General features: G+C 46.4%; 1 non-coding gene across 1 annotated transcript; it reads left to right on the top strand.

Moving 5' to 3' along the window:
* Nucleotides 1–2,814: 2,814 nt before the first annotated feature.
* TRNAM-CAU (transfer RNA methionine (anticodon CAU)) lies at nucleotides 2,815–2,887 on the top strand. Its single transcript has one exon. It is a non-coding gene; the product is annotated as a tRNA-Met (tRNA).
* Nucleotides 2,888–8,701: the final 5,814 nt, after the last annotated feature.

The following is an 8,701-nucleotide window of genomic DNA, read 5'->3' as shown; positions in this document are numbered from 1 at the left end:
TGACCTTACAAGTTATAGGGCCTGATGTGGGGATAATTGTGATTAACAGATAGGGGAAGAAGAACACAAAGAAGAGGTTAAAGATAAATACAAGGGCTGGAGTGATAGCACAGCGGGTAGGGTAGGGCGTTTGCCTTGCATGTGGCAGACCCAGGTTTGATTCCCAGCATCCCATATGGTCCCCTGAGCACCGCCAGGAGTAACTCCTGAGAGCAGAGCCAGGAGTAACCCCTGTGCATCGCCAGGTGTGACCCAAAAAGCAAAAAAAAAAAAAAAAAAAAAAGGCAAATAAAAGGAGAAAAATACAGAGGATTGGGAGTGCCTGATGGAGTTGAGTGTGCCATGAGAGCACTGTGGTGGGAGTAACTCAATAAACCTACGCTCCCTGCAGGGGTGGGGGGAGAAAGGACAAACCAATGTTACTTCTTAAAATACTTAGCACTGTGATTCAACATCTTAGTGTGATTATTAAGATGTAGTTGCCTACCAGATGTCTGAAGAGCCTCAGGACCTCTCTGGTCTGGACAGCGCACTCTGAGAAGCGATGTGCTAATGTTTGAGTGGGAAACTGAGGAGCGTGGGGTCCAGTTGCCTTGGAAGTTCTGAATCCAGGGACCAGGCACATGACAGGATGTCAAGGGATGGCTGTGAATGGCCTAAACAGTTCAGAATTCCACAGGTGTGGGAAAGAGTACATTAAGAAATGAAAACACAGGGGCAGAAAACACTTTTTAGGATCGGCAAAATGTCTTCAAGGTCTAGCTTTGCTGAGGATTTAATTTTGCATTGCCTCAGTTTCATCAATAAAATGGGATGATGCCATGCTGATTTATGGTCATAAAATGAAACTGAACTAAATGAGATTATCTGGGTAGCACTGTAGCACTGTCCCATTGTTCATTGATTTGCTCGAGTGGGCACCTGTAACGTCTCCATTATGAGACTTGTTGTTACTGTTTTTGGCATATCGAATACACCATGGGGAGCTTGCCAGGCTCTGCCGTGTGGGCAAGTGGGATACTCTTGGTAGCTTGCCGGGCTCTCCGAGAGGGACGAAGGAATCGAACCTGGGTTGGCCGCGTGAAAGGCAAACGCCCTACCTGACAGGTGAAGAAAATGTGGAGTCAAGTCAGTGTATAAAAATAAAAAGAAAAGGCTCAGGCGAGGGAAGGGACGCCTCACCGCACTGAGCCAGGCACAGGGCCTAGGGCAGCCGCTGTCTCTCCCGCCACCTGAGTTCGGTAGCCTCCGGCCACTTCCCCCACCCCGGGGAGGTTGATGGTGATGATGTGGCAGGCGAAGGAAGGAACAGAGCCATGATGGTTGGTCTCACTTGCAGTTTATTCCAATCTTCCCTCTATACACTCTCCCCACCTCACCTTCTCTCCGAACCCCTTTGATTGATCATGGCCCTTCCAAAGGGCACAATACATTGACGTCACCAAAGGCACCAAAAGATCTTACAGGAAGAACATTGAGGCAACATAATTCTCTTGTATCTGCAGGCCGTTAATCTAGGCCCCCCGGAAAGGAGATACAAAACCAAAACCGAAGCTTTCATTGGGCTGAAAGCACTCGGATTTACATCCCAAAGATCAGGCTAGGCCAGAGCCTGGAATCTACAATGTCAAGTCAGGCCTGGCTAGCACCTAAAATCTGCATGTCAAAGATCAGCTAGGCTTCTGTGACAAAAGGGAAACTGCCTCTGAAATTAACTCCAGAAGGCAGCTGGAAAAGGGGAAATATTCCAACAGTCAGTTTGTGAATTGTATTAAACTTAAACATTTATTATAGCTTGAATTATGTGTTTACAGCAGTGTTGACATTTAAGATCGTGGTGTGGTTATCTTTCCACTTCCAAACCCCACCCTTCTCCTATTTCACCTCCAGATTAACTCATCATCAACCCTTCTCACTCATCCCCTAATCTGGTCTAAATTCTGTGCTCCAGTTCCCACGGTTAGTTACCAATTGCTTTTGTTTATTTCCGGTTTCATGACAGATGAGTGAGACTATCTGTTGCTTGTCCTTTTGCCTCTGACTTATTTCACCCATCATTATACTCTCCAGTTCTATCCAAATTGCAGGGAGCTGCATGATTTTGATTTTGTTTGTGGCTGCGTAACGTCTCTCCTCATTTAGCTGCAGCTAGATATTTGGATTGTTTCCATATTCTGACTATTGTCCTAAGTGCTATGATGACATAGGTGTGTGTCTTTTCTGATTAGCATTTTTGTGTTTCTGGAGTAGATGCCAAGAAATGGAATCTTTGAGTCATATGGGAGTGCTATTTTTAGGTTTTTTTTTTTTAGAAATCTTCATACTGTTTTGTCATAGAGGCTGACAACACTTCTGCCAGCAGTTTGTGGTATTTTGAGGAAAATATGGCAACATGATAGAAATGTAGATTTTTTTCACTATAAAATGCAGATTTACACTATAAAAGATAAGTGTAGGCTGAAGACATGTTTGGGAGTTACTCATTCAACTACAATTTACTGATAATTCCAATAGAGGAGCTACAGACGGTTAAAAAATGAACAGTATTTCTAGGGAAATGATAATCTAGAGTAATTGAAAATAAGAGAGAAAATACTGAACATTTTCAAGTGAGAAGGTCTTTCAAACAAACATCAGTCTACAAGGGATTCATCCAGAATTTTGGATCTTAAAGCCTTAGTTCTGGATTACGAACAAAACAAAAACCCCAATGATAAGAAAGAGAAAAACACAAAAAAAACCCTTAAAATTTGAATAACTTGCCTAGGGAAAAAAATAATTCCTTTAGAGCTTGATCAAGGTGGAGGTTCCATCGCCTTCTTAGCGCAGTAGGCAGCGCGTCAGTCTCATAATCTGAAGGTCCTGAGTTCGAGCCTCAGAGAGGGCAGTTGTTTTGTCGCCTTCCACTGCCAACCCGGGGGAGTTGGAAGCTTGATAATCCTGGCACCACCGCTGATTTGCCGCGGGATGTAGCCTTTTCCATCCTGCAGTGTTCGGATGGTATCCCAAACAATCCGCACCGACACCGAACCGGGTCCCCAGCTGTCACTCGTTCCCCGCGCGACAGAAAGGCGGTTTCCCCCGGGGTGCTGGAACCTCAGTCCGGTGCCGGGGTGGCCCCGGAACTCCCAAAAGTTCGGAGGAATCAGGCGGGGCCCCAAACAAGCAGAGATCGACTAACAACAGCCCCCAAAGCTTGCAGCCCTCTGCGGGGGTGCGGGGGGCGCGTTGCGCGTGTGTGCGCGCTTGCGGGGTGCAGGGTGCGGGGTGCGGGGTGCGGGGTGCGGGGTGCGGGGTGCGGGTGGGCGGCATTGGAGAGCACCTTTCATTCAACCTCGCAATCCGCTCTCCGAGCCTGCAGTGTCTACACCGCATTCCCCGCAGGCGGGTAACCGCAGGCCCCCGGTGACCTCACGACCTCACTCACTCCAGTGCAGGGACTGAAAAGGCTTCTTTGGGGAAGTGGGCGGGGCTGTTTTGAATTTTCTGGGTGCTTAGAAAACAGGGAAATCCTGGGTGTTTTGAAACGTGCATTGCATCTTTCTGCACCCGCTCCCCCCACCTCCCCGCCCCGTCCCGGAATTTTAGAGGATTTCAAGACTTTTTTATTTTGCTTTTTCGGTCACACCCGGCAATGCACAGGGGGTTACCTCCAGGCTTTGCACTCTGGAATTACTCCTGGCGGTACTCAGGGGACCATATGGGATGCTGGGAATCGAACCCGGGTCGGCCTACTCGCTGTGCTATTGCTCCAGCCCCCGGATTTCAAGACTCTTGATGTTACTGCAACAGTTTTTCTCATAAATGCATTTCTTTTGCACATATTTTGGTGTCTGAGGATGAATTTCTATAAGTACAATTTGTGATTTCAAAAGACACCCGTTAGGCCTATACACAAGATGGCTTGGAAAGAGAAGAAAGTATTATAGTCGGAAGGTCAAGAGAACGGGTTGGGTATTACCTTGATGGATCTGGCAGAGATATTGACGGACCCAAAGTTGGCAACTGCCACTCAAAGGTCAAGACATAAGAGACAAGAGTTGATGTGAGAAGAAGAGGTTTATCAGTGCTACCAACCTGGAAAGGTGTTGGACTTGTCCCCAAACCAACTAACTCTCTGGACTTAGGGACATATAAGTGGACGGTGGAGAAAATTGCAAAAACATGAAAGGGTAGTGGGTTGTGGGGGGAGGCGGGGAGAAGGGATGGTTTTTGTTATTTCCAAAAAGATATTTTGGTTCTTGCCAATACGTTTGTACCAAACTCCAGATGCAGTTGAATGTGAACGTATGAGTACAGAAGGACGTGAGGGATTGCTGAGCTCCATGCAGATTAGGATGACTCTGGAGAGCTACTTGACAGGGTTTTAGCAGGCTTTTAGTATTGACAAACTCAAGGTTAATCACTCCAAGTGTCTGCTTGGAGCTGGGCTGGAGAGACCCCCGGTATCTGCAGTGCTAGGTTTCTGTTAGACAATCCAGGCTGAGGCATTTGGGAGCTTAGTCATCGTTAGAACCGAACTGGACACTCAATGAGGCCTTGGGACATGGATGGAAGCAGCTAGAAAGGGCTCTGGATTGAGTCTGATGTGATAAGGAAGTGATCAGATTGCTAGAAGAGCAATACTCTTGAACTCGAAAGCTTATTTGTTCCCTCTAGCCTTCTTGCAGGATTTTTGCAGAAACCTGCTGAGAATAATGTTGCTTCTTGTTCATACAAAGCCATCTTATTTTTCACGGTGGAATCTAGAACCATTCCTATTTTCTAAAGTTTCAATGGAGATAGAAAAATATGGAAACATGGCTAGTGGACATGTTTTATTACAAGCAAAAATTACTCTGATGTTCCTGAAAACAATAACAGAGAATTGACTGATGAAAATGATGTGTTCAGTGATTTATACAAAATACTTCCTTTGATTTCCAAAGATGAGCAAATTCTCATTTATCTGTTCATGATTCATGTTGAAACTGGGACTGCACAATACTGAAGCAGGTAGAGCACTTGCCTGGCACGCAACCAACCCAGCTTTGAACTTGAGCATCCCACATGGTCCCCTGAGGCCACCAGGAGTGATCCCTGAGAGCAGAGCCAGGAGTAAGTTCTGAGCACGGCTGGGTGTGGTCTCAAAGCAAACAGACAAACAAATTTAGATTTATATAGACACTTATGAAAAGATATAGAAAAACTCCGTATCTGAGTTTAGCCTTCAGTAACAGAAAATTATATTAGCTAAATATTGAGAATCATTGAAGCATGTGTGATATAGAAGCTCTTTATACTATGATTCCTTTAGACATCTCCCTTTAGACTCCAAATGCTTGAAGATTTACATAATAAACCAGAAATAGCAGTGGGAAAGATAAGATGAAAGTGGGAGAAAGGCAGCACTTTGGAAAACATCCATCTCACGTCATGAACATAAAGCAGAGCATCTCTTAACACTGAATTCCACCGGGTGGCAAAGACTAACCCCTCCCCCCCCCTCCGCGTGGCACAGATGGCCTCCTCTCCTTGAATATGACTGACTGACTTAATGAAGTGAATTCTATTCAAAACAAGGGGTAGAAAACTTTTCACTAAAATCATTTACAGATTGAACAGAGAAGAGGCCAGGCAGTTTGGTGAGCAACGAAGGCCGGAGAAATGCTCCGGACCGGAATCTGGGCCAACAACACCAGGGATCCAGATGGAGGAGGTACAGCTGGGACGCCTTCTCCAAATGGAGCCCTGGCGACACTGAGCAGCAAGTAACACGGCTCCGGGTTGCGGGACTGGAACACATCCGAACTGCTAGCGCGGTCTCGTGACCTTTTCTAAAAACTGAAAACATACAATCTTTTAACGGAAAACCAATTATCAAATGCTTCCTTAGTAAGGCTGTCTTTCTTGGGGGGAAACTCCAACAACAATAGTGAGTTTTGTTTTGCAATATGGAACGTAATCAAGGTAAAGAGAAAATGAAGTGAAATTCATCAGTTATACAGTGGGGGGTGGGGGGCGGGGGGTATACTGGGGATTCTGGTGGTGGAATATGGCACTGGTGAGGGGATGGTGTTTGAATATTGTATAACTGATACATAAACCTAAAAACTGTGTATCTTTCCACATGGTGATATAATAAAAATTTAAAAAAATCATTTACATATTCCACTACTGGCTTATGCCAATGAAGCTTATTCAGGTTCAACAACAGGGCTAGTGGCACATCAGCAGACAAAGGTTCCTTCTTTTCCTGTTGCTGGAATCCCTGAATAGACTTGGTACCTAGTATCAGGATGCTTCTGACACAGTAAAAATGAAATCGATTTGTAAAAGCTTTGACTCACTGAAAAAGCTGACACATGAATCCTAAGTGGAGCCCCCAAATGAACAGATCCTTAGTTCACAGAGGAGTCAGGACATGGAGAAATTCCACCGCTGGTCAGTGAGTGACCTTTGGTCACTCAAACATATCTGATGAGCAGCACGAAGGGACTGAGACAAGCATAACCAATTATTAAAAAGGGCTTAACATTTGTAATTAGGTCATTCTTTGAAAAGAAGGTGCCAATGTACACGGAGGAAATGAAATCTGCCCAGTAAAAGAAAAGGAAACAGGCCATGAGGATGAGGATGCTGTTGGCAGCTCTCAGCTCCGGGCTGAGCTTTGCTTGGATCCTGGCCTTCCGCAGGGAAAGGGCGCGTCGATGGTGCGTGTGCAGACGGACAGCCATGTACCCACTGCTCCAGCCCATGAGGCCCTGGAAGAAGATGTCCCGCACAGCCATGAGGGCGACGAAGAGCCACTGGATTACTGGCCCAGCTTCCCGCATGCGGCAATATCCAATAAGTGGATAGATTTCAGATGTGTTCATGCTGTAGACTGACGTCATGAAGAAGAGCAAGTTGGAGCTTATGAGGAAGTTAATGACCCAGATCAGGAGGAGACAGGGGAGCATTTGCCGTGGGGTTCTCGGTTTGAGCTTTTGCCATGAGGCGCTCCTGGGACTGATGGTGACGGCCTGCACCATGGAGAGCAGACAGGTGGTGCAGATGGAGAGGCCTCGCGCCACTCGAACCAGATACAGCATGAGCTTGCAGCCAAGGTCCCCTAGGAAACCCCCCAGATGAAAAATGGTGGCTAGGTCATTGCTTGCTTTGGTACAAATAATGATTGCGTTTGCTAAAACCAGATGGATGATAAGAAGGTCTATGGGATTTTTTTTAGGACCCCTCACCACAATATAGATATGTCTCACAAATACAAGGGCATTCCCCACAATTCCGTGTGCAATCAGAGAAAGGAAGAGGATTCCCTGCACAAAGATAGCCCAGACCATCTTCTTCATGAAGGGAACTAAGAAAAATTTAAGAAACAAAAGTGAGTAAAAATAGCACATTTTAAGGTTGTGGGTTTTTTGCTGTCAAGTGAAAGGAAGAACAATTTCAATGCTGAAACCTATACATGTAAATGTACTTGGTTCTGTCACTTGAATATTCTTGAGCTGATTTTTGTTTTGTTTTGTTTTGGGTCACACCTGGCAGTGCTCAGGGGTTACTCCTGACTGCATTCAGGAATCACTCCTGGTGTGTTCGGGGGACCCTGTGGAATGTTGGAGATTGAACTCGGATGGGCTGTGCGCAAGGCAAGTGCCTTACCCACTGTCCTATCACTCTGGCTCTGATAATTCTAGACTCTCCTTCAACACGTCTTTGCTTCAGCTGACGAAGATGTGGACATCACTAGCGTAACAGCCCATCTCTCCTGTCTCATCTCTCGTATGTCCCACGCTAGGCCTCCCGCCTGGCTTACCAAGAGACCCTTCTGTGTATCCCTTTCGCCAAAAATTCTAAAACAATATCCTTTCTTTCCAGACCAGCCCAGCAAAACACAATACCATATGGCTACTTTCCAAGCTCTCAGGCTGAGAATCAACTCAGATACCTCCCCTTTTACTTCCCAGAACCAGCGAATGACCGCATGCAGTGGATACTCTAGGGGCCCACCCTGGTCCTCTTCGTTCCTTTATATGCAACCACCCTCCGAGAGGTCAAATATAGGGACAATGAAGAGTTGTACATTCCCCAGAGATCTGTACTCGACAAACAGAAGAGTTTCACTTAGGAGGTGATAGGGCCGAATCCTCTCCCCAAGGTGAAGTAGCGGAGAGCGGCGATCATGCGTGGCGGTGGGACTAAGCCGGTTAAAGTTGTGTTCCTGGGCGCTGGAGCTATAGCACAGCGGGTAGGGCGTTTGCCTTGCACGCGGCCCACCTGGGTTCTAATCCCAGCATCCCATATGGTCCCCTGAGCACCGCCAGGGGTAATTCCTGAGTGAAGAGCCAGGAGTAACCCCTGTGCATCACCGGGTGTGACCCAAAAAAACCAAAAAAAAAAAAAAAAAGTTATGTTCCTGCTCTTCCCGAACAGGGATGGGGACAGTTCCAAGCTAAACCCCCACCCTCCTGCGCCCCCCCCCCGCCTCCACCATTGCCTGTCCTAGTCTCATTTTTCGTCTCCCTGAGATCAGTCAGAAGGGTTCCAACCCCCTGCCATAAAAAGTTCCTCCATATCTCACATTGAGATTTCTTTAAGTATGCCTGACATACATATAAAATAATCAATACGTAGTTCATTAGAATTCACAATCTGGTTTTTCTTCTTTTGGCAGAGGCAAGAGAGAAGCTCTCCCAAGCGTCACCCAGAGGCCAGTCACCAG

This window comes from Sorex araneus, chromosome 2 (genome assembly GCF_027595985.1).
Source record: "Sorex araneus isolate mSorAra2 chromosome 2, mSorAra2.pri, whole genome shotgun sequence".
In the NCBI taxonomy this organism is placed as follows: domain Eukaryota; kingdom Metazoa; phylum Chordata; class Mammalia; order Eulipotyphla; family Soricidae; genus Sorex; species Sorex araneus.
This window is presented reverse-complemented; position numbering and strand designations above follow the sequence as displayed.